The sequence below is a fragment of the Triticum aestivum genome, chromosome 2B (genome assembly GCF_018294505.1).
Source record: "Triticum aestivum cultivar Chinese Spring chromosome 2B, IWGSC CS RefSeq v2.1, whole genome shotgun sequence".
Taxonomy (NCBI): domain Eukaryota; kingdom Viridiplantae; phylum Streptophyta; class Magnoliopsida; order Poales; family Poaceae; genus Triticum; species Triticum aestivum.
This window is the reverse complement of record NC_057798.1, coordinates 796,994,570-797,017,866: the sequence shown is the minus strand read 5'-3', so window position 1 is coordinate 797,017,866 and position 23,297 is coordinate 796,994,570. Positions and strand designations below refer to the sequence as shown.

The 23,297-nt window shown below is 45.2% G+C and overlaps 1 pseudogene; it reads left to right on the top strand.

The window, feature by feature from the left end:
* Nucleotides 1-16,444: 16,444 nt before the first annotated feature.
* On the top strand, nt 16,445-18,944 carry LOC123042838 (probable ubiquitin-conjugating enzyme E2 23; annotated as a pseudogene).
* The last annotated feature ends 4,353 nt before the right edge of the window (nt 18,945-23,297 follow it).

The window sequence follows — 23,297 nt, the reverse complement described above, 5'->3', positions numbered from 1 at the left end:
GCTTGCGAGTACTTTGGATCAGTACTCACGGTTTCTTTGCTCCCTCTTTTCCCCCTTTTCCATTCTTCTCGGACGACACAACCAGATGGTGGAGTCCAGGAGCCAGATGCCACCTTTGACGACTGCTACTACCCCGAGGGTGCCTACTACCACGTGACAGACACCGACGACCAGGAGTAGTTGGGAGGCTCCCAGGCAGGAGGCCTTGCCTTTTCGATCGTAGATGCTTTTGTGCTAGCCTTCTTAAGGCACTTGTCTAACTTATGTATGTACTCAGATATTGTTGCTTCTGCTGACTCGTTTGTATTCAAGCTGATGTATTCGAGCCCTCGAGGCCCCTGGCTTGTAATATAAAGCTTGTATTATTTTAATTTGTGTCTAAAGTTGTGTTGTGATATCTTCCCGTGAGTCCTTGATCTTGATCGTACACATTTGCGTGTATGATTAGTGTAAGATTGAATCGAGGGCGTCACAAGTTCGTATCAGAGCCGACTGCCTGTAGGTAGCCCCCTTTCCAACTCCTTGGCCGAAGTTGAGTCTAGTCACTAAAAAACTTTTACTAACATTGGCGGTGTGGCTTACGGGCCCACGTCGCCATTGGGTGGTATTAGGATCTTTTATTCCTCGTCTATACTCTGGGACTCTAATCTCTCGTCTATTCGGGTTAAACATTTTACTGACTCTGACATTAGGTTCTCGTACCCACTTCCTCCCGGAGAGCCCCAACTTTACCGATGATCGCTTGCTTCGCCAGAAGATTCTGCAGATACTTCTCGATGTTTCTCGAGACCCTGTGCCCACTGCCTTGCAGTTCCTGACCACAGATAATCACCGTGAATAACATCCTTGCCGCTTGTACCTTCATACCCAGTTGCTCCTATTATTACAAGATGTACTCTCCGTTGTTTCGAGCACCCTTTGTGCCTTCTGGTTTGCGGCTTCTTTTTTGCACTACGGGTAATTCGCTGAACCCGTTCATCCCCAGTTGTTCACATGTTTTCCAAAATACTTGGAAATACTATTTGATCTTCCGAAAATCCTCGACAACCTGTTCTCTTGGAATTCTTGCATACTTGCTTTCTGGTTAATTCCATTTGTCTAGCGATATTCGTTAAAATCCTTTGGGATTAACATTCTGATCCTGTTGATTCAGCATGTGTGAGAATGCACACGATCATCAATTAATCCTTGGAAATTTTCTTTCCGGCTCAGGCATTGTTTCGAATATGAGTTGGTTCTTGCCCAATCAAGATTTGATCGGGTGCACCTCTAAGTCTATTCAACTTACTCATCTTTTGATCAGAGCCTCTGCTTCTGATCCTTCGTCTTGAAATCATAATTCCTGTGTACCCAAGCATCGAATCATTCAGACGTTTATATAAGCCGATGCCTTTGCATCCCCTTCTTCATCTGATTGATTACCGATACTCACATCAACTCTGTCGTGAATCGCCAGATCCATTGCTGGGTTGTTATCCGACAATGTCCTTCACATCCAAAATCTTATCAGTATTTCCCTGATACATAATACCTTCAGCATATTGTATCATCTGCTTTGACTTCGATACTCTACTTTCAAACTCGTATCTTTTGCTTGGTTGATGGTTGTATACATTCGTAAAAATGCCCCGATGGGTTGAACTTATGCCTTCCATAATCCGAGTGAACCCAAGAGTTCTCATGAGTCTTACTCTTCTGGTACTTCGCCAGATAAATCCTCTGCACTACATTTTCTTTGAAAAATGAGGAGTGAATGAAAGGTTATGCATTGAAGAAGTGGGAGTCGACCTTGAACCCTTGTGTTCATGCCCATGGACCCGATGTAGAACTTATCGTGGAAGCTGCTCGTAAATATGATTACCCCTTGTTATAAGTTCATCTTGTATCGGTGGTTTGATCATTCGTAACCGTGGTTCCGACCATAGTTTCTCCTTAACTCCATTTCCCGGACAAGTTAAAATACTTGTCTTCTGCAGATCATTTCATATGTCTAACCTCTATTTTTGATCTACCTCAAGTATTGCCCCTTGTTATCTCAAGTATATTGTGTCATTGCACTACCACTTGTGAATTCTCATTGGAATGATACTCCATCACATCATTCCTAGCTTGATCGGTTATATCATTATCATGCTAAATTTTAACTATGCTACAAGGTCCTTTCCGGAGCACAATTTTCGACGACGAGCTAAGCTTATGCCGATCTTCCTCGTCATACCATTTTGCCATGAACAGCAAGCTTGCTTTCGAGTTTGTGTCGTACTCGTGGTTCAATTAACCTTACACTTCATCATTTCTTTTGCTTAATGTCGTCGTTGATCGATTACATCTTCATGAAACCTCTCGACAAATGTGTCATGATCATCATCATCATTCCAAACTTTTCTAGGATATCAACCGAATTCATGATGAGAAATACCATCCTTACCCCCTCGATGAATTGTTGCTGAGCCCGTGGGCCCCATCCTCATCTTTTCCTTGCTGAAATTGTATGACTTATTTTATAAGTTGTTCCGATGGATCCTTTGTGTATCCGAAGTCTGACATTTCCTCGATGGCCATGTCAACACTATCCCGAAGCATGTGTGTGGTACTCCGATCATCAACAAGAGCATTGGGAGCGCAATGCTAACTGTTCTTGATCAATTATCCAAACACCGTTGTATGGGTAAACCTCATAAATTCCTTGCCTCTTTGTCTAAACGGCTTAATACTTGGAGCCCTATCATGCTCTGCCTTTCCTTGGGAAAGTTATACTCTAACACTTGGGTATAAACATCTTTCCTTTTCATTGGTCAGGTTATCATAATAATCACATTTTCCTTTCCATTGTTTTGTTTCACCTTTCTTGTCATCTAACTTGTCTGAGCAGAGATAAATCCCTGCTTAAGTAAGCACCTCGGTGTACAACTCTGTCAGTAAGACCCTGTTACTATTGTTGATGACATTCCGGTAACCACCGATGGACGAGAACTTTGCCTATTGGTCCGCCTCGTATTACGAGCAGGAAAATGGTTCTCTTCGTCCCTCGCCCTTGGTACCAACGCTGTTGCCAACATAATTGGCAGGCTATCCTCTAACATGCCTTGCTATCATGGCCGTGCAAAATTTTAGCGCCTTCCTGCTTTTAACCCACACAGTGGGCCCATAACCCACAGGTCCCAGGATCGAAACCGGCCCATAACCCACAGTTCCACACGATCGAAACCTGACTCTCCTGTATATCTTTGATTCCGAAACATTCTTGCATTTGGCTTCGTATCATGTCACGAGCCCCCCCCCCCCCGAGGGATGATCTATTCCTGATGCTCTGAACCTCTTCTCACACTCTATTCAGGTATCGGTCGATTGTCCATCCGCGTGAAACTTCTTATTGTACCTTCATATTTTGCTCTGGACGTTATTCTTAAATTTCAACTCGAGAGATACTTCTGTCACATTACCTGCATTGTTCACCAGACAATTAAACCCATAAGGGTCAGTTCTCCTGAAGTTACTCTTTTCTTCCCCACTTAAATCTCGAGACGAGATTTCTTGTAGTGGAGGAGATTTGTAACACCCTCAGTGTCATGCTACAGTAATCCCCTGTTAATGGTGCCAGGTCACCATGCTTACTGAGCTACTTATCACTTGATGTAAAATCAAAGTCAAATTCAAATTCAATTATGAGGGAAATTCAAAATTTCTCAAACATGAAAACAAAAATGTTCATCATGTGCCAAATATTTCACAACTAATATTGGTGGTGAACCAACATTTTTTGCAAAGGGTTTAAGTGGCCTAAACTACTTAAAACAGTGACCTAAGCAATATATTAAATGCCCTTTTTAATTTATAAAATTGGCAACTATTCCAAAAGCCTGCCAACCTTTTTGAGGCAGTGCACTTTAATTCTTTGAAATTGTTTTGGCCAGTGGCATAATTTTGGAAAGTCATTATTGGCTAAAGGGAAAAGGCAAAAGCTGTTGGAAAAAGAAAAACAAAAAAAAAGAGAAAAGGAAAGAAGAAGGGGTGGGAGAGCCCCTGGCCTCCCCTTGGGCTTCGGCCCATCCCAGCAGGTCGGCCCACCTCACCCAGCCTGGCCGGCCCAGCTCCCCGAAGCGCGCCTCCCTCCTGTTCCTCCGACCGGGCGAGGCAGAGTGCGCCCGTTGACGCCGAACCACCTCGCCGTCGACGCCTCCGCGAGAGGATAAGGCCTCCGCGCCCCCTCGACGCCTCGGCCTCCTCCCCAGCTACCCCCACTCACCTCCGCCTCTCCCACTCCCCTTCAGATCCCCCTGGAGCACTCCCCTCTCTCTGACCCGAGCGCGCCTGCCGCCGTCGCCGCGCCGATCCCGCGGCCACCGTCTTCGCCCCGTGTCGCCAACATGCCGTAGGCGTCCGCCGTCGTCCTCCACGTCGAACGGTGCCCACCGTTGGAGCCGGAAGGCTCCGCAGCGCCGGATCCACCCCGTCTTCCTCCTCGGGACGCCGGAGCTCGCCGCTGTTGATTCGCTCCGCCGGTCCTCCCCCGAGCCTATGTTTGCACACCTACAGGCGCCCGGTGAGCTCCGCCTCCCTCTCCCTCTCTCCCCGTGCTCTTCCCCGCGCCATAGCTAGTTGTCGCCGCCTCCGTGCCCTGCTCGCCGCCGACAAGATCGTGGCCATCTTTGTGGTCGACGTCGCCGCCACCTGAGGCCACCGTGGAACTCCTGGAGCTCCCAAGAGCCCAACGAGCCTGAGCACGTGCCTCCCCGTGCTTCCTAGCATAGCTTCCGTCGAGGTCCCGTACGCGCGGCCGCCATAGCTCGTCGTCGGCGCCGTTCCGGTCGCCCCCGCGTCCAACCGACCACACCACGTGACGCGGCTTCGTCTCCGCGTTCGAACACGACCGGCCGCTTTCGTTTTGGTGGCCTGCGGGCGAATTTCGCGCGTCGCCGCCGTCTCCTGTGGTCGCCGTCGTTGCTCTGGCCGCCGTGCTGACCTGGCGCCGACGTGGACTGGCCTGGGGCCACCCCAGTGACGCTGCCAGTGGGCCCCGTCGGCCCCATTGACTGGTTTGACCAGTCAATGCGCTGACCTGGCAGCCCCATGTCTTTGACATGCGGGCCCTGCCGCCCAGTTAATTAACTAAAATGTTTAGTAAACGAAAACTAATTAGTTAACTAAATGAGACACTGACAAGGGGGGACCACCTTCTAATTAACCCTCTGTTAGTCTAAATTAACACTGTTAAAGTCACAGAGGACGACTTGTGGGTCCAGCAGGACCCACATGTCACTTTGACCTGTACAGCCGATGTTGACTTGCTGATGTCAGCATGGCGTCATGCTGACGTCATATTCCTGTTCTATTAATTTAATAATTTCAAAAAATGGTTTAATCTTTAGAAATTCATAGAAAATAATCCGTAACTCGGATGAAAATGTTTTCTATATGAAAGTTGCTCAGAAAAATCCAATGAATCCGAATACGCAGTCCGTTCATCTGTCACATGCCCCTAGCATGCTGAACATGGAACATCCCCCCTCCGGTCATATGTCCGACACAGGTCCGGAACCGGGAAAACATTCCCGGTTGAATTCCCCCTTCACCTTTATCGTGTAGCCATACGTTAGGTCACACCGGGCACATCATATTGCCGTGTTATGCTTTGTGATGCTATGTTTGCTTTATATTTACTATTTCTTCCCCCTCTTCTCTCCGGTAGACCCTGAGACCGATGCTGCCCCTGTGATCGACTACATCACCGATGACCCCTCCTTGCCAGAGCTTCCAGGCAAGCCCCCCCTTTGATCATCCCGATATCGCCCATTCCTTTCTCTCATGCTTGCATTTGATTTTGCTACTGTTATTGTATGCTCCTATTTTGATGCATAGCCTGCTTTTGTATCTGCTGTCGTACCTTACCTGCTTATCCTAAACTGCTTAGTATAGGTTGGTTAGTGATCCATCAGTGACCCCCACCTTGTCCTTGTTGCCCCTGCTACATCATTGAAGACCCGATCAACGGGATTGAAGACCAGGCCCCGGCATCGCACACCACTTTCCCCTTAGTGGATCGACACTTCTGGGTTACTATCGAGTGCCGAGGGTGAGACCTCTACAGCACTTCTGATGTTAACCCTATAGTGTAGCTATTCGGTCGTGGTCATCGAGGGTGATTCCGCCTTAACCACTTCCGATATGACTCTGTCGTGCAACCCCTCAAGTGTGAACCTCGGGGGTGATTCCTCTTACGTTCACCTTAATGATTACATTGAGTGGAATTCACCGGGGGTGATTCCTCGGGTTTTCCCCTTGATGTTTAGACACACAGTTACTATGATTACTATGACTTTACAGTGAACCATGTTACTAAAGACGGGTCGACCCTGAGGGGTGCCCGCGCGAGCTTAATTGCGAGTGATGTGGAGTCGGGTTGACCTGGAGGGTGCCCGCGAGATAATTACGAGGCGTGGCCGGGCATTCCTAGCCCTTGCCGCAAGTCCTCGAGACGGGGCAACGGGGTCACATCTTTCGTGAGTCTCTGCTTGTTACCGCGCGTTCCTAATCCACTATGATTTGGATATTTGATCCGAGGGGCCTCTGGCCTGATAGCACTAACCATCACGTGGGCATAGTATGGGCGTTCTGCGTTGTATACATCAGCCGAAGCTTAATAGACGTCAGCGACTGAGCGGCGCGCGCCGGGTTGGACTGCGTAAGCACCTGCCTTGTTGAAGGATGTAGCTAGGTCTGCTCACCGGCCGCCCACGCAACGTGCAGGAGTTCCCGGGGAGATGGCCATGACCCCTGGGGGCATAGGTTTAGTCCGGCGTGCTGGCCTCTCTATTAAGCCTAGGTCGAGTTGTGGCGTATTGTTTGGCCGAGGCCGGGCATGACCCAGGAAAGTGTGTCCGGCTGGAGTTAAGCGAGCGTGGTGGGTAAGTTGGTGCACCCCTGCAGGGAAGAACTAATCTATGCATAGCCTGTCCTACGGTAACGGACACTTGGAGTTGTATCCCGATCGATACAACTAGAACTGTATACTTGTGATGAGACTGGATGGTGATGAGGATTGGTTTGTGATGATAACTGGATAGTATGGCTCTGGGATTGCTTTCTCGCAGGGTGTCGAGAAAGGATCTCTGGCCGAGGTTGATAACACCACTACTACTACTTTACTTTATGCTACTCTACTCCCTCCTGTTTGCTGAAGATGGTGGTTTCCAGAAGATGCTAGTCTTCGATAGGACTAGGCCTTCTTTCAATTCTGGCATTTCTGCAGCCCAGTCCACCTATATAGCCTTCCTTTGATAATGTTGCATATGTAGTGTAGATCCTTGCTTGCGAGTACTTTGGATGAGTACTCACGGTTGCTTTGCTCCCTCTTTTCCCCCTTTTCCATTCTTCTCGGACAACGCAACCAGATGGTGGAGTCCAGGAGCCAGATGCCACCTTTGACGACTGCTACTACCCCGAGGGTGCCTACTACCACGTGAGAGACACCGACGACCAGGAGTAGTTAGGAGGCTCCCAGGCAGGAGTCCTTGCCTTTTCGATCGTAGATGCTTTTGTGCTAGCCTTCTTAAGGCACTTGCCTAACTTATGTCTGTACTCAGATATTGTTGCTTCCGCTGACTCGTTTGTATTCAAGCTGATGTATTCGAGCCCTCGAGGCCCCTGGCTTGTAATATAAAGCTTGTATTATTTTAATTTGTGTCTAAAGTTGTGTTGTGATATCTTCCCGTGAGTCCTTGATCTTGATCATACACATTTGCGTGTATGATTAGTGTACGATTGATCGAGGGCATCACAACAAGCTAGGTTAAGTAGCTTGGATAGGTTAGAGCAAATAAAGTGTGTGTGTGTGTGTGAGAGAGAGAGAGAGAGAGAGGAATAGCTAGATCAACACAATTTGGGTTTTGTCCTAGGCAGAGAAGTGTTTAGCGAGGTCATTTTGCAAAGGTTTTTGATTTTTTTAAAGACCACTATTTTTCAAGAAAAAGAATTTATGCAAGTTTTATTTTAAAGATGATCCCTCCCTATACTTTTATTGTTGATTATATCTTTTCATTGAAGTGGTCTTGTTATATCTTTTCATTGAAGTGGTTCGATTGTGCCGTAGTGGCCTTTTGTTGTTTCCAGGGAATGAGGCCGAGTGGCCTATGTTTTGCCGGAATGTTGCTCCATTTCTGTTCCGGCAAATTTCAGGTGCTCCATTTGTCCACTTTTTAGCAAAGGTCATGCCGAAATTTTCCGGGAATTTCGGCATGACTTGTGCTACAAACTAGGACGTATCGAGTGCCCGGGATTTGCCGCACCGGGATGGAATCAACGATCCTGCAAAACATAGGCCTTTTTTATGTCATTATACATTTTATTAGGTCTAGAATTAATTGACTAGATTTAATCATAGGAAACATGGCTAGCAATAATGAAGGACAGGGTTCTGGTGACTGCAACAATGTCTACCTAGATTTGATAAAGATATTATCCAAAACATTTATGAGAATTTTTTTGGGAATTTTTGGAATAACAGAAATATAGGTTGCTTCACAACCTAGGGCAAAAACTGCCACATGGACATGACACATAGGCAAAACTGTTGAGATGGCGCCTAGTCATCACAACCCATCACAATCTACAAGGCTATGACCATCTATATTGGTCATTAACAACTAGAAATAAGGCAGTGGACTAGCACTATTTGCTTTGTGACCATTTCGTGTAAGGAAATTACGACCTTTGTGACCAAAATGGTCGCAATGGTTTAGGGTTTGGAGCCCCCCGAACAGCTTTTGACCAATTGGTCTGAAATGGTCATAGATTTATGACCAATTCTTCCAGGGTCACTGACAAAAGGTCACTAGTTGACATATTTCTTGTAGTGTTTGGATCTGCACCATGTTGCCTGCATTTGAATCTAATCCACGTTTCTTTCACCCACTGATATAATAACGCATCATGCTCATAATGATATAACAACTCGACATCATCATCATAATAATAACTCATCATCATTATCATAATAACAAGTCGTACTCATCATCATCATAGTCATCGAACAACTAATCATTCTAGCACATCGCTCATCATCATTAGCATAAGAACAACCCCTCCTCGTCATCATAGTCACAACCAACACTAGTTAATTGTTCTTAGCACATGATCATGAGTACTAGTTAGGACCCGCTACCCTCTCTAAGGTAAAATAGCATAAAACATGATAGCCCCTGACTCTCCATTATGGAGAATGGAGATCATCCTATCTCCAATTCGTGGGCTTTGCATCATGTTGCCTCCAAGTAGCCCCCTGCGATCATTCATAACTTTTTCCACCCTTAGATTATAAGGTCTTCATCTATTTGAGAAATCGTGTATGCACAACGGAGAACCGTAGGCAGACTTGGTTGTAAGATAATAATATCAATGTGACCTTTCGTATGATCAGATGTGGCACACAATCCTTCGGGATTTTCTTTTGAAGAGCATAACAATAATGTAGTTAGCAATATAGTTTAGCTTTAGAAGAATGCATCCAAAAGATGCACTTGTGTCATAATAGTAAACATTCTTACCATGCCATTTTCATGGATGTTACCGTAGTTAAACACATGGACTAGTGATACGTATTGACCATAATGTGGAGGAGTTTCATAATTGTTATTGAAAGTCTGAACATCAATAATAAATGAGATAAGATGATCTTTCTCCTCTTAAGTTAGTTCAGAGCCATCAGTGTAGTAGGTTTTGTCTACTATCTTCTGTACATTTTTGAAGAATGGAAATAAGCTATCAAAGGAAATAAGCCGTCGATGATTTTTCAATAAACAATATAAATTACTTAACAAGTTTATTTGAAAAAATCACGAAGAGGTAGAAATGGAAGTGTGTCCACATCCACCCAAATGTCGATATTATTATCAATTTTATCTTCGGGCCAAATATCGAAGGTTATTTTCATATCCTCCTTAAATCATAGGCCTTGCAAAGTCCTATCCATGTTGAGCAACCAAAAGGTGAGCTATTTGGTGCATTAAATAGCTTAACCCAAAAGGTGAAACCATGCTTGGTCCAAAGGCGAGCTCTCTTCGTCTTTGTTTTCTCCCTATCTTCAAAACCGAGCTTTCCCAAGACATATGGTCTTGCATGCCATGGGATAAACTATTCGAATCGTAAAAAAGATGGAAATTACACGTTGAAGCCAAAAATCACAAGTCATGCTTAATTAAGAAAAAATAATACTTGTCGTCGTTACACACTATAAAAACGTCGAAAGTCGCCTTCAGCATGATGGTGAAACACCTATCGTTTTGCAGATGAGGCATCCTGTCGCACATATCCCGGCCGGCTTCACGTACTCACAATCATGAATTCTATCATTATCAGATATTTCCTATGTTCATATAAGTCAAAGATTAAAAATCGACCACAAATGACACGAACTCAACACATAGATCAATATTATTCATCACGGGTTGACTTTCTATCTGTCGAGTATTTCCTTGAAAACTCTCATCTCACGCAGTGTATATGGTGGGCACTCCCTCTCTGATATATTCGACCGTCGGTGAGGGTTGCTCCTCCCTTTGTTTCCGAGTGCATTACAACAAAATCACTAGCACACGGAAATGAAGGAGAAGTGACTCCCACGACAGCAGTCGTGATTCTTTCTCTCTGACATTTGCGACCGTCGGTGATGGTCACTCCTTTGTTCATTCAAAAGTGCATTACATCAAAATGTCTAGCACCTTCAAATGAAGAAGAAGCTACCCCCATGACAACAGTCAGGATTCTTCCTCTCTCATATTTCGACAATATATGGTGGACTCTTCGTCATAGATATTTCGACCGTTGGTGATGGTCGCTTCCCCTCCTCCTCTCGTGCATTACCTAGGTAGCTCACGAGAAGAAGGAAAGGAAGCAACCCCCCAACAACAGTCGAGATTCTTCCTCTCTCATATTTCGATAGTACATGGTGGACTCTCCCTCACAGATATTTTGACCATCGGTGATGGTCGCTTCCCCTCCTTCTCTTGTGCATTACCAAGGTATATCACGAGAGGAAAGAAAGCGACCCCCACGACAACAGTCGGCATCCTTCCTTCAAGAGCAGACTGAAAGTTACACAAGGAGCCTTGATAGAATGATAGTCAATCGGTGACATACATTGAGTAATAATATCAAAAAATGACCTATGTGCTGCCGGAATGTCATTTAATTCCTGTTTATCAAATCAAGGGCACTCGATATTTTCTAATTTATAGCATAAGTCATGCTGAAATCCACGGAAAATTCCGGCATGACCTTTGCTAAAACATGACATATCGAGCGCCTGAAATTTGCCAGAACGAAAATTAATCAACATTCCGTCAAAACATAGGCCACTCGGAGGTGTTCCCTGCAAAATGCATCTGTGCATCCATTTTCTCAGATTTTAGCAAACATACATACATCTACATATATATTAAAATAAAATAAACCAAAAACTAAATAGAGAGGACAGGGAGGTGCTCATGGTGGCGAGACTGGACCGAGCGGGAGAAGGAGACGCGAGACAAGAAATCCTGCATAGTCTACCCATTGAAAAAGTATATCAACAATATAATTGGCAACAACAATTTATATTTTATTACTATTTATTGTACTTAAAATTTTCTATTCTATTACTATTTTTTACTTTAAATTTTCTATTCTATTACTATTTTCTAATTTAAATTTTCTATTTTATTACCATTCATAAAAATTGTATTAGCAACACCATTGAAACGGCCTACATTTACTAAAAAAAATTCTATTACTAGTTTTTTACTAAAAAATTATGTTACCAAAAATACCCTAGTTCTACCCCTAAGATCCATCCATCCATCCATCTATCTATCCATCTATCTATGAAGCATTACTAACAAAAAAACCTAGTTCCATCCATCTGTCTACCCATCTATCTATGCAAGCATTGCTAAAAAAACCTAGTTCCATCCATCCATTTATGCAATGTAGGAGGGAGGGAGGGATGGAGGGAGAGGGTCGGAGTGCTGGAGGGAGGATGGAGGGGTGGAGGGAGAGGGTGGGAGGGAGACATACGATGGGGGGGGGGACGAAGGTAGTGGGTGACGATGGTAGCAACAAGGTAATGCAGACGACGGCGGCAGCAAGCAATGCAGGGGCAGCGCGGGGGGAAATGGAGAGGACGGAGAGAGTGGAGAGGGAGAGTGAGGTCGTGCGCATGGGAGAGGATTAGGTGGGATAAGCAGTAGCGCGGGGCACCAACCCACGCAGCTGCTAGGACACTTAGCTATAGCGCGTGCCTGTAACCCGCAGTGCTGCTAAGTTAGGCCGGTGAGCTAGGCCCGGGTTGGCCGCAGTAGCAGCACGTGTAGGGTAGCCCACGCTATTGCTAACCGCCTTAGGAGTAGCGCGAGCTCAAGACTAACGCTGCTACTATGGGTAGCCCCTAGTGAGTGAGGGGGGACCACTTAGCATCAGCAGGACATCCACTTCAGTCCCTGATTACGTCCTCGCTTAGGCATCGGAGAAATCCAGCGTGTTCTCTGTTTGGCCGGCTTTCCGCTTCGCCAAGGATGAGAAAAATAGTCAATTGGCGAGGGCATCTAGTAGGGCACTGGATGGTCGTCATGCCATCTGGAGACCATATGGGGATGCCCTGCTCACCCAAAGGTATGGGTTTTTGCATGGTAGTTGGTTCCAGTTCCTTGGCTATATGGGCGAATAATTTTATTGTGAAATTTGGGAAGTAACCGTATGCTCCCTCTCTATGGTGTGGAACGCGAGGATAGTTTCCACGCGATGTGCAGGTGTCCCAGAGCTGTGGACCTATATGGAGGGCAATGGAGATGGATTGGGCTACCAAATATTCAGGCCATCTGAAACGGACGAGACTTGCCTGCTCCCTCCCCGTGCTCCCATCCGTGCTCCCGCGTATTTGGCTTGATTTGATTGATAGAAAATAAGGCCCGGCCCCACCCCCTGAATATCAGGGGGGGGGGGAGATGATTAGATTAAAAAAGAAAAAGAGAAAAGGACAGCCGTAGGATGAAGTGGGAGCATGAATGGGAGCATGGGAAGGGAGCAGGCAAGCCGGATCCATCTGAAACAATTGGCCAGACTGGCTCTTTGACGTTTTATATCCATTGTCGGACACGTTGTGCATGGTGGTGTTAATGAAACTATGGCGATCTTGGCATGTATGCAAAAATATCACGCAAGAGAAGAACCTTATGCCCACGGAACCGTTAGGCTGATTCCTTAATTAATGGCTACATCTCCTCGCTCTTGTGCATTCAACTATATCCTCTGGCAGACACAGTGAAGGGGAAGATGTTCATATGTGACCCGATGATACATGCTGGTGCTCTAGCCAATCTTGGTAAGGCTAGTGGTCGTGCTAGCACACCCCTGAATGAGCGGCGGGAGCCACCGCCGGCGGGATGGCTCAAATTCAACTTGGACGGTGCTTTTGCTGAATAGGCTGGGAATGGAGGTACATGTATGATGCTACGAGCCCCCATAAAAAAGGTATGGTGTGACGATACTGAAGGAACACCTTTTGCTGAATATTTAGCAACACCTTTTTTCCATAAATACCGCATGTCATAATAGGCTTTTTTCGATAAAGGACATTTCATTGAATAGATATATCGAGGTGATACAATTATATCGAAAGAAAGCCTGGCCTCTGCATAGCTAGATGCACACAGCCAAAAAATCGAGAGCACCCTAAAAATAAAATAATTTGATACAATGCCAAGCAATAAATTGTGTCAAGCCTAAGGAGCGGTAGATCCTATCCGTAAATCACACCGCCATCCATGGGGGTAGAAAACCTCCCTGGCCATACGGTCCAGCCTGTAGACGCCATCATAAAAATGTCCTTGTCTTCCGACTTCTGCAGGATAGACCAAGTACGGAGCCATCGTGTACAAATATGAATAACCTGCATAGGATATGAGACAAATTTATTGTTAAAAACCACATCATTCCTGGTAAGCCACATTGCCCAGCATAAGGCCGTCGCTCCCACAAGAATATGTGCAGAAAATTGTTTATCTATACCCTGAAACTAGTTGCCGAACATATTCCGTGCACTACGTGGTGGGTATAAATTCGAAGCTACTTGGGCCATAGCCCAAACTGCCCGAGCGAACTTGCACTCAAAAAATAAGTGTTTGATAGACTCGTCATGTTGGCAAAAAGACACATGTCCTGAAACCATGCCAGTTTCGTCGTGCCAGATTATCTCTAGTTAGGATGACACCTTTGTTCAGAAACCAGAGGAAAATCTTCACTCTTAGGGGAATTTTTAGCTTCCACAATTTCCTATTATCTACAGGAACATCACAATGAACCATTGCATCATACATGGATTTGACCGAAAATTTGCCATTCTGAAGCAAGTTCCATCGAAAAGCGTCCGACTCATCTGACAGTTGAATGTCCTCCAGGCGAGTGAGTAATTCACATGCTGTCAGATGAGTGTCCAAAAGATCCCTACGGAAAGAAATATCGGGGATTTCCTGTCCTAAACTTGTTTGATCGTGACAAATTTATGTCTGACGATCCGGTATAAGCTCGGATATTGCACCATTAGTGGAGTGTTCCCTAGCCAGGTATCTTCCCAGAAACGAACCTGAGCACCGTCCCTAACCAAGAAGGTCCCAAATTGGAAGAAGAATTCCTTGGCCTTCATGACACCACTCCAAAAATGTGAATCTCCAGGTTTCCAATGAATTTGAGAAATGGCATTGGATCCCACATATGATTTCCTGCCATACTCCATTCTGAGTGAGTAGTTTATAGACCCACTTGCTGAGAAGAGCGATATTTTTAATCTCAAGGTCTTGGATTCCCAGACCCCCTTGGCTTTTAGGTCTGCATAATACGCTCCACCTAGCCAGTCTATATTTCTTGGTTTCGTTATCATACTGCCAAAAAAATCTGGATCTAAAGTAATGTAGCCGCTGTAGAATCCCTTTCGGCAGGTGGAAGAATGACAACATGTATAAAACCATATTGCTTAGGACAGAATTGATCAAGATCAATCGCCCCCCATATGACAAGAGTTTGGCCTTCCAACTGGCTAAACGTTTCTCAATTCTCTCTTCCACATGCTTCCACTCAGCGATAGTTAAACGCCGATAGTGTATGGGGATACCCAGATACCTAATCGGAAACTACCCGAGCTGGCACCCAAAAATGTCGGCATACTCGGGTGAAGATTCTGTAGCATCTCCAAAGCAAAAAAGTTCACTCTTACAAAAAATAATTTTGAGACCAGAAAGTTTCTCAAAGGCACATAAGAGTAGCTTGAGATTTCTTGCTTTATCTAGATCACGATTCATAAATAGAATCGTGTCATCTGCATATTGTAGAATGGATAGAACATCTTCTACCAGGAGTGGAATGACCCCGCTAATTTGACCATCCAGCTTGGCCCGCTCCACAAGGGTAGCTAGCATGTCGGCCACAATGTTAAATAGAATAGGAGATGCGGGGTCGCCTTGACGAAGCCCCTTCCTTGTCTGAAAATAGTTGCCAACGTCTTCATTAACTTTTATGGTCACACTACCGCCAGAGATAAAGCTCTCTACCCAGCGGCACCACTTTTGTGAAAACCCTTTCATGCGTAAGGTGTGCAACAGGAAGGGCCACTTAACTTTGTCGTAGGCTTTCTCAAAATCAATTTTAAGAATGACACCGTTCTTTTTTTTCCCCGGTGCAGCTCATGTACAGTTTCGTGCAGGACGACCAATCCATCTAAAATGTTGCGTCCTTGCATAAATGCTGTTTGTGTGGGTTTTACGACATGGTCTGCTACACCGTTCAACCGATTAGTCGCTACCTTCGTAAATTTTTTAAAACTTACATTGAGAAGGGAAATGTAAGTCGACACGGCGTTTTGGTTTGTTGGTCTAATAATACTTTCATCAGCCATCTACTCTAATCAAATACTCGTCTAAATAATGAAGGACAGTTTCGCATGTAAGCTTTTACATGAAAATTTATTGAAGAAAATACACGGTAGGAACTCTTCCTACGGTTTCGCCTAAATTGTTTTTGAAGGATAAGAGTACCAAGATTGTCAAATTAACCCATGCTCTCGACCGAAGAGGAAATTAAACGGATGGATCATACCTGATGTCTCGCTTCCTATCCATCATGCCGCTGCTAATCCCCCAATTAGCGGACCGTCAAGAGCGATCTGGATGGAGTACTTTGCAGCCACGCCGTGGGAAAGCAAAACAGTGCTACTTTGCCGGCGAAATTTTCATACTACAATACTGGAAATTCTAATCCTACTCAGACACCGATCACGCTATTTTATAGGAGTCCAATCCGAACTCGTACCCAAAATTAAGCCCGATTGTGCACAGGAGGACGAATCGGTCACGCCGAAGTTATTATTTACCATATGGTACGTACACCGATCGTGCACAGGAGAGGACAGAGAGTAGTATTAGGAATTCTAATCCTACTCAGACAGCTGCCGGCAGGTTCTATTATTAGCCTATATATATACACGTAGTAAGTATATTACTAGCTTGCAACACCACCGGCCGTGAGCATCTTATACGAGCCTACTCTGGCAATCAATCGAACAAGCAGTCTCGCTGGAAGAAAGATGGCCGCCACGGAATCCCACGATGTTGACTTGCTAGACCTCGTGAGCTTCGGGCACACGCTCCGCCACCATGGCCTCGTCATTGCGGACGCCAAGGCGGACCACGACATCCCCGTCAACGTATTCATGGTCCTCCTCGCCGACAACACTGTTGTGTACAAGAACGCCGGCGATCTCACGGTGGTGGACAGGAGACACCTGCGCCCCGGACAGGTGGTCGGCTCGGCGTCGTCACCAGCGTCACCACGGTGCTCGACCTGGCCAAGCATGCCGCGGGGACACATGTCATCAGGGGCGTGCCCCCGTCTACCCTCCGGCACGTAAGGAGCTTCAACCTCGGCGACTTTGTCGTGTCCGGGCCGTGGCTTGGCCGGGTTGTCGAGGTGTCCATCGACGTGGATGTGCTGTTCGATGACGGGGCGGTCTGCAGGGTCACCAACGCAGAGTCCAAGAAGCTACAACTAGTGCATGACACCTCAGCTGGCGGCAACAAAACACAACGAGTGTATCGCGGTCAAATGAACACTCTTTTCAACCCTGGGCAGTGCGTCCGTGCGCCAGACCCGTCTTCCCTCTTCAAGGCAGCACGCTGGCTCAACGGCTCCTGGAACCCTAACCGTCAGATGGGCACCGTCAGCAACTTACAGACGTCCGCTGTCCTTGTCTACTGGATTGCATCCATGCACCATGGCACGGACAAGGAGCTCGTCAAGGCATCGGCCCCTTCGGCCTACCAGAACCCGGACGATCTTACTTTCTTCTGTGCCGCGTACGATTGTAGCTGGGGGTAGCTGACCGCTGCTTTTTTCACAAAGACAATGCGACTGAGGATGATGAATGTGAAGCACCAACTGCTCAGGCCGAGCTGGAGTTTCCCATGGTCGTTGCCAACACACGTACCTCCCTTGACGTGCTATGGCAGGACGGCACACGACAACAAGGCATAAGTTCAGCGACTGTCGCCCCCTTTCAAGTAGTGGATGGAGAGTTATTCCCGGGACATCACGTTGTCGGTGTTCTTCATGTTCATTCTACCGGTGACCACGATGACAAGACTACTACTAGTGTAAACAATGACATTGTTGCTGATGGAACTCCATTATCAAGGCCCGTGGGCGTCCTCAGGAGCCTGCACTATGGAGACCGGACGGCTTGCGTGTCATGGTTGAACGGGGCTGGTGAGGTTGCGTGTGACGATGCCGTGACTGTATACCCGCTGAAAAGAGACTCTTCTTACCTATATGCTTACTATGGAGATATTGTCATTCGCCTCCTACCGTCAGGATCAGCCAACGGTGAAGAAACCATACCATTGATTCATAGCAAGAAGAAGAAGAAGAGTGCTGCTGCATCTGACCTTTCGTGGGTGGGGCATGTTGCTGAACTTCATAATGGACACGTCCAAGTCAAATGGGGTGATGGTAGCATGTCAATGGTACGTGAACACTTTCTATATAGTTGCTTTTTGTTGGATTCTACTCAACTCATTAGTTGTTGTTGATTTGATTGGGCGTACTTGTGCTGCAGGTATTGCCCCAAGAGATTCGTGTCGTCAAGGAGGAGCACTACATGAATCTGTTGAATTTAATGGAGAACTGGGTAGTGGTCGACGACATGGGTGATGCACCTCAAGAACCAACCGCAGCCGCAGTTAACACGGTATACATCTATCTTTCTAACATTGTCCACTTCGACAAAGAAAAATCAAAATCACTTTGGGTTGTCCCGACCAGTCTCCACCAAAGAAAACTAAACCACTGGACAAATTTTTTATACTGAATTTAGGACCTCATATATTTTATACTGAATTATTATCTCGATGGATTCATCTTAATTGTGCTACCAATATGTTTTATCTTATTTTAGGACCATGGTCTACAGAATCCGGCTGACAATAACGGTGTCGAAGGTGACAACCCGGCAATGACGAGGACAAACCCTTTGGGCTTTGCAAGCTGGTCTTTGTTTCAAAGGACAGGCAGCATGGTGACTCGGGTTAAGCAATACCTGACAGGGAACTGGTGGCCGTTGTCGTCATCACCAAGCTCAGGGTTACTTGTGCCCACATATGACGGCGATGATACAACAGAGACATCCGATGCTACCATGGCGAGGAACATTCTGGATGCGAGCGGGCACTATTTTCCCAAGGGGACGAAAGCTGATGACAAGCCCTTCAGATCACCATTACCTTGACACCATGGACAAGTAATTACATTTTTGTTACAAAATGACGAAGAATCAAATTGTGCGATTTAGGCACATATAAAATGGTGGAGATTGAAACTAGTCCCTCAAGTTATGAAGGTTGAATTACTCTGTTCATGATCACCTCCCTGGATTAACGCCATGATTTTTTTTTAATTTCTGCCCGCTTTTGTTAAATGTACTAGGAAAATTGCTTTGCATGACGAGTATATACACACGGACATGGGAATATATTATGATACACAAAATAATATGTACTTATTACATATGATGCGGCAAATGTTTATGCAACCATGTGTGCCATGTGGCAAGGGGAAATATTTGCCATCAATTTCCCTATGGTGGATTCGTCTGTTTTGTGCACAAAAACGTGCGAACAGATCATGCTCATTGTATGGTTACAATCGGTCAACAGATCGCATGAAGCCACACGAATCATGATGTGGTGTGTGAAGTGCCAGGCTGCGGCTGCTGATGTGCTTATTTCCTGTATGGTCTTTTTGAGCTCACCTATATGTTTGGGCAGTGTTTCCTTAGGGTGTTTGGATTGTAATAGCAGCGTTCGAACCTGGTCTTTTTGAGCTCACCTATGTTTTGGACGGAGTAGGGTCGGTGGTGGGCTTGGCAGACGTGGCAGACGCGCCTGAGCTGCCCTACATATGGGCTAGATATAAGGGATGCTGGAGCATTTGAGGCCGGCTTGAGGCGCCTGGGTGGGTTGACTTTTTTTTTACCGGTCAGTGACCGATCCGCCCGCCCGGGCATTTGGAACCGGTTTGAGGCGCCCGGCTGTAGATGCTTTTATACATTTGAGCTGCAAGTAATTTCGGACGAAAGGAGTAACTTGTTTTAATGATATATACCAACTATGTAACTTGATCTTTGGGGAACACACATTTCTAAAGCAGGTGTGATGTGCGTCCTTCCTATTGCTCATAACGCTGATGTTCTCGGGGGACGAATGTAGAGTACATGACTATATATATATATATATATATATATATATATATATATATATATATATATATATATATATATATATATATATATATATATATATATATATATATAGATAGAAGAAGTGTTGTCATATTTATAAACTGTAATGGAGAACTATTTTATTTTTTAGAGGGACTCGCTCTGATCTATATTACTCCTAATCCCTAAAGGAGTATTTGTCTTAGATTTGTCTAGATATGAAAGGAGTAACGAAAAACTATTTAACGTACGTCCTAGCTAGTCTTGTAAAACAAAGTTAGGTGGTGTATAGACCTGGATGTAATTCTTGTTATTAATGATGGTCTTTGTACTGCTTTAATAGTTGATGGATCGAAAGTTTATCAAAATAATAGTGAAACGTATGCCAACCACATCCATGCTTGTGATAGTTGATGATTAGATCGAAAGTTTATCGAAATAATAGTGAAACGTACGCCAACCACATCCATGCTTGTGATGACTTCTGCCGTGACATGGTGCGCAAATGGAAGGATCTTATCAACGTCCATGAATGTGAAATCATAGATCGAACTGCCGAATTGGCAAAATTCGGTGCTATCGCTATCATAGTATCCGCTAAGTTCACGGGCTGGAGATAAGCGGACTCGAACCGCTGACATCCGCCACAGGGTAAACCACCGCCTCTCAGGCCTCCCCGACGGGTTCTACCATAGAGGCCAACGATAGACAATAACTCCCCCCCGAACACAGCTTACAACTTTCATCGTACTGTGCTCTCCAAAGAGCAACTCTTCTCAAAATCTCAAAACAAAAGGTGCTGAGTTGGAATCCCATTCTAAGGATTCTTGTGGTTCCGGGGAATCCAGTTACAGGAGAACCAGGAACGGGGAGCTCTCCCCTTTTTCCGCCCGACTCTTTGATCTTAAGAATGCTGGTTTTAAGAACGAGTGATTGCCATGCAATCTGATATCCTACGATTACAGGTTAACAAATCAAATTACTTTTGAGCAGTCGCCATCTAGCTAGGAATTAAGCACGCATGCAAGGGACTAAAGTATGTGTAAAGCACCCAACACTAGCTAGCTACACCTTTTTTTTAGGAAGGCCATCATGGCTAGCTTTATTTAACTGAACATAATGTTTACATCACCGGCTAGTGTACCGAGGAGAAAACTAGGGGGATCACCATCCCAAATACTACAAAGTTTATTATGAAAACTAAATTGAGCTAGCTCATGAGCAACACTATTAGCCTCTCTAAAACAGTGCATAAAATTGACCTTCCCTACATCCGTAGCCAAGTCCAAGATTTCCGCATATATTGCTGTTGCAGCATCCCACCAATGATCATGTCCAGTGCAAAAATTGATTACCTCCAAAGAATCTGATTCTGCTTCAATAGCATGAAATCCCATGGTGTTAGCAAAGGCTAGACCATCCCTCATTGCCATAGCTTCAGATGTAACAACATTAGCAGCTATAGGATAGTATATGCATGACGCAGCAATAAAATTACCCCTGATGTCGCGTAATATAGCCGTTGCAGTACCAGCTCCTTCGTCCGTATGGTACGCAGCATCTACATTCAGCTTCACAAAACGTAGTTCAGGCTTGGTCCATCTCTTCTCCACATCCGGCAACAAAGAAACTTACCGTGTAGCATTTGCAGCAATCGAAATACTAGATGCAGCACACTTCCCAGCTGGTGGTACCCTCTCTACATTAGTGATCTGCCTTCTAACCCACCAGATGTACCAACCTGCAGTAGCAACTGCTTCTCCAATCCCAACACTAGAAGCATGCGGTAGTGAACCTGAAGTGGACATCAATAGATATTCAAGAATGGCCGATCCTGATCGGTCAATCACTAGTGCATCAACTATAATATCGTATATACCCAATCTTTGCCATATCTCAACAATTGGTTTACATAGAAACAGAAGATGGCGGATATCTTCGGCTCCTTGCTGACAGATAGCACACTCACTAGATGTTGGGATATGTCTGTTCGTTAGGATTGATCGAACTGGGACCACTCCATGCAAACTTCTCCAGCAAAATATTTGTACTTTCCGTGGGACCTGAAGCTGCCAAATCTTGTTCCAAATCGGATTGTCAACTGATGGACCAGGACCAGTTCGATTGCCTCTGAATTTATGTGCCCATTCTGCGTGGTATGCAGTTTTCACCGAAAAAATACCAGTTCGGGTGTGATGCCAATCAATAAAATCTTCAAAAGCCTCATAATTCAAAGGAATTTGGAGAATCCTCCTAGCATCCACTGGATTGAATATAGCTCTAATCAGTACTTCATCCCATTCTCCGTTTGTCGGGTCAATTAGGTCTAATACCTTGGAGATTAGAGTTTGACCCCTTTGCGTGATTATATGACGGTCTAGACTAGATGGGATCCATGGATCAGTCCAAATATTAACCTTGTTACCATCACCAATGCGCCAATATGGCCCCTTTTAAATGTTTGCAGCCCTGCTACCAAACTTTGCCAAGTAAAAGAGGAGCCATTTTTTTGTCCAGCCAATAATAAATTGCCATGCGGATAATACTTAGCACGCAGCACCTTAGCACAAAGGGAATCTGGACAAGTTATCAATCTCCAACACTGCTTAGCTAGCAAGGCCAAATTAAAAGAGTGAAGGTGTCGAAACCCCATTCCTCCCATCTTCTTTGGAATACATAGTTTCCACCAGGAATACCAGTGCATACTTTTCTTGTCTCCATCGCCTCCCCACCAAAACTGTGCTATGAGGTCCGTTATGTCCTTACAGACCCCCTTAGGGATATTAAACACCGACATGGCAAACACAGGAATAGCTTGAGCAACTGCTTTCAATAACAATTCTTTACCGCCCATTGATAAAAGCTTGGCCATCCAAACACCAATTCTTTCTCTGATTCTCTCAACAAAAGGCTTGAAGCAATCACTCCTCTCTGCTCCTACCAGAGCCAGTAGGCCTAAATATTTATCTGAGAGTGCTTCAGTATCAATATGTAATTCTTGACAAATTTCTTTCCTCGCCACCACACTGGTATTAAGGCTAAAGAATATGCTTGATTTTGATCTACTCACCAATTGGCCAGAGTTAGTGCAATAATCATCTAGTGCCTACTGTAAGGAAGCTGCATTTAACATATCCGCCATCATGAGGATTATGGAATCATCAGCAAATAAAAGGTGTGAGACTGGCGGTGCATTTCTACACACCCTAACCCCATCAATGCCACCAGCTTCTTCTTCAAACCGCAGTATACTAGATAGACCTTCTGCACACAAGAGAAATAAGTACGGCGATAAAGGGTCCCCTTGTCGAAGGCCCCTTGTTGGTGTGACTTCTTCTGTCTCCTGAGAATTATACCTGATTGTATATTTCACTGAAGAAACACAATTCATAATTAAATTCACCCACTGGCCATAAAAACCCAATTTCAGCATCATATTCCTCAAAAATACCCATTCAACTCTGTCATATGCTTTATGCATGTCCAACTTAATGGCACAGAGTCCTGA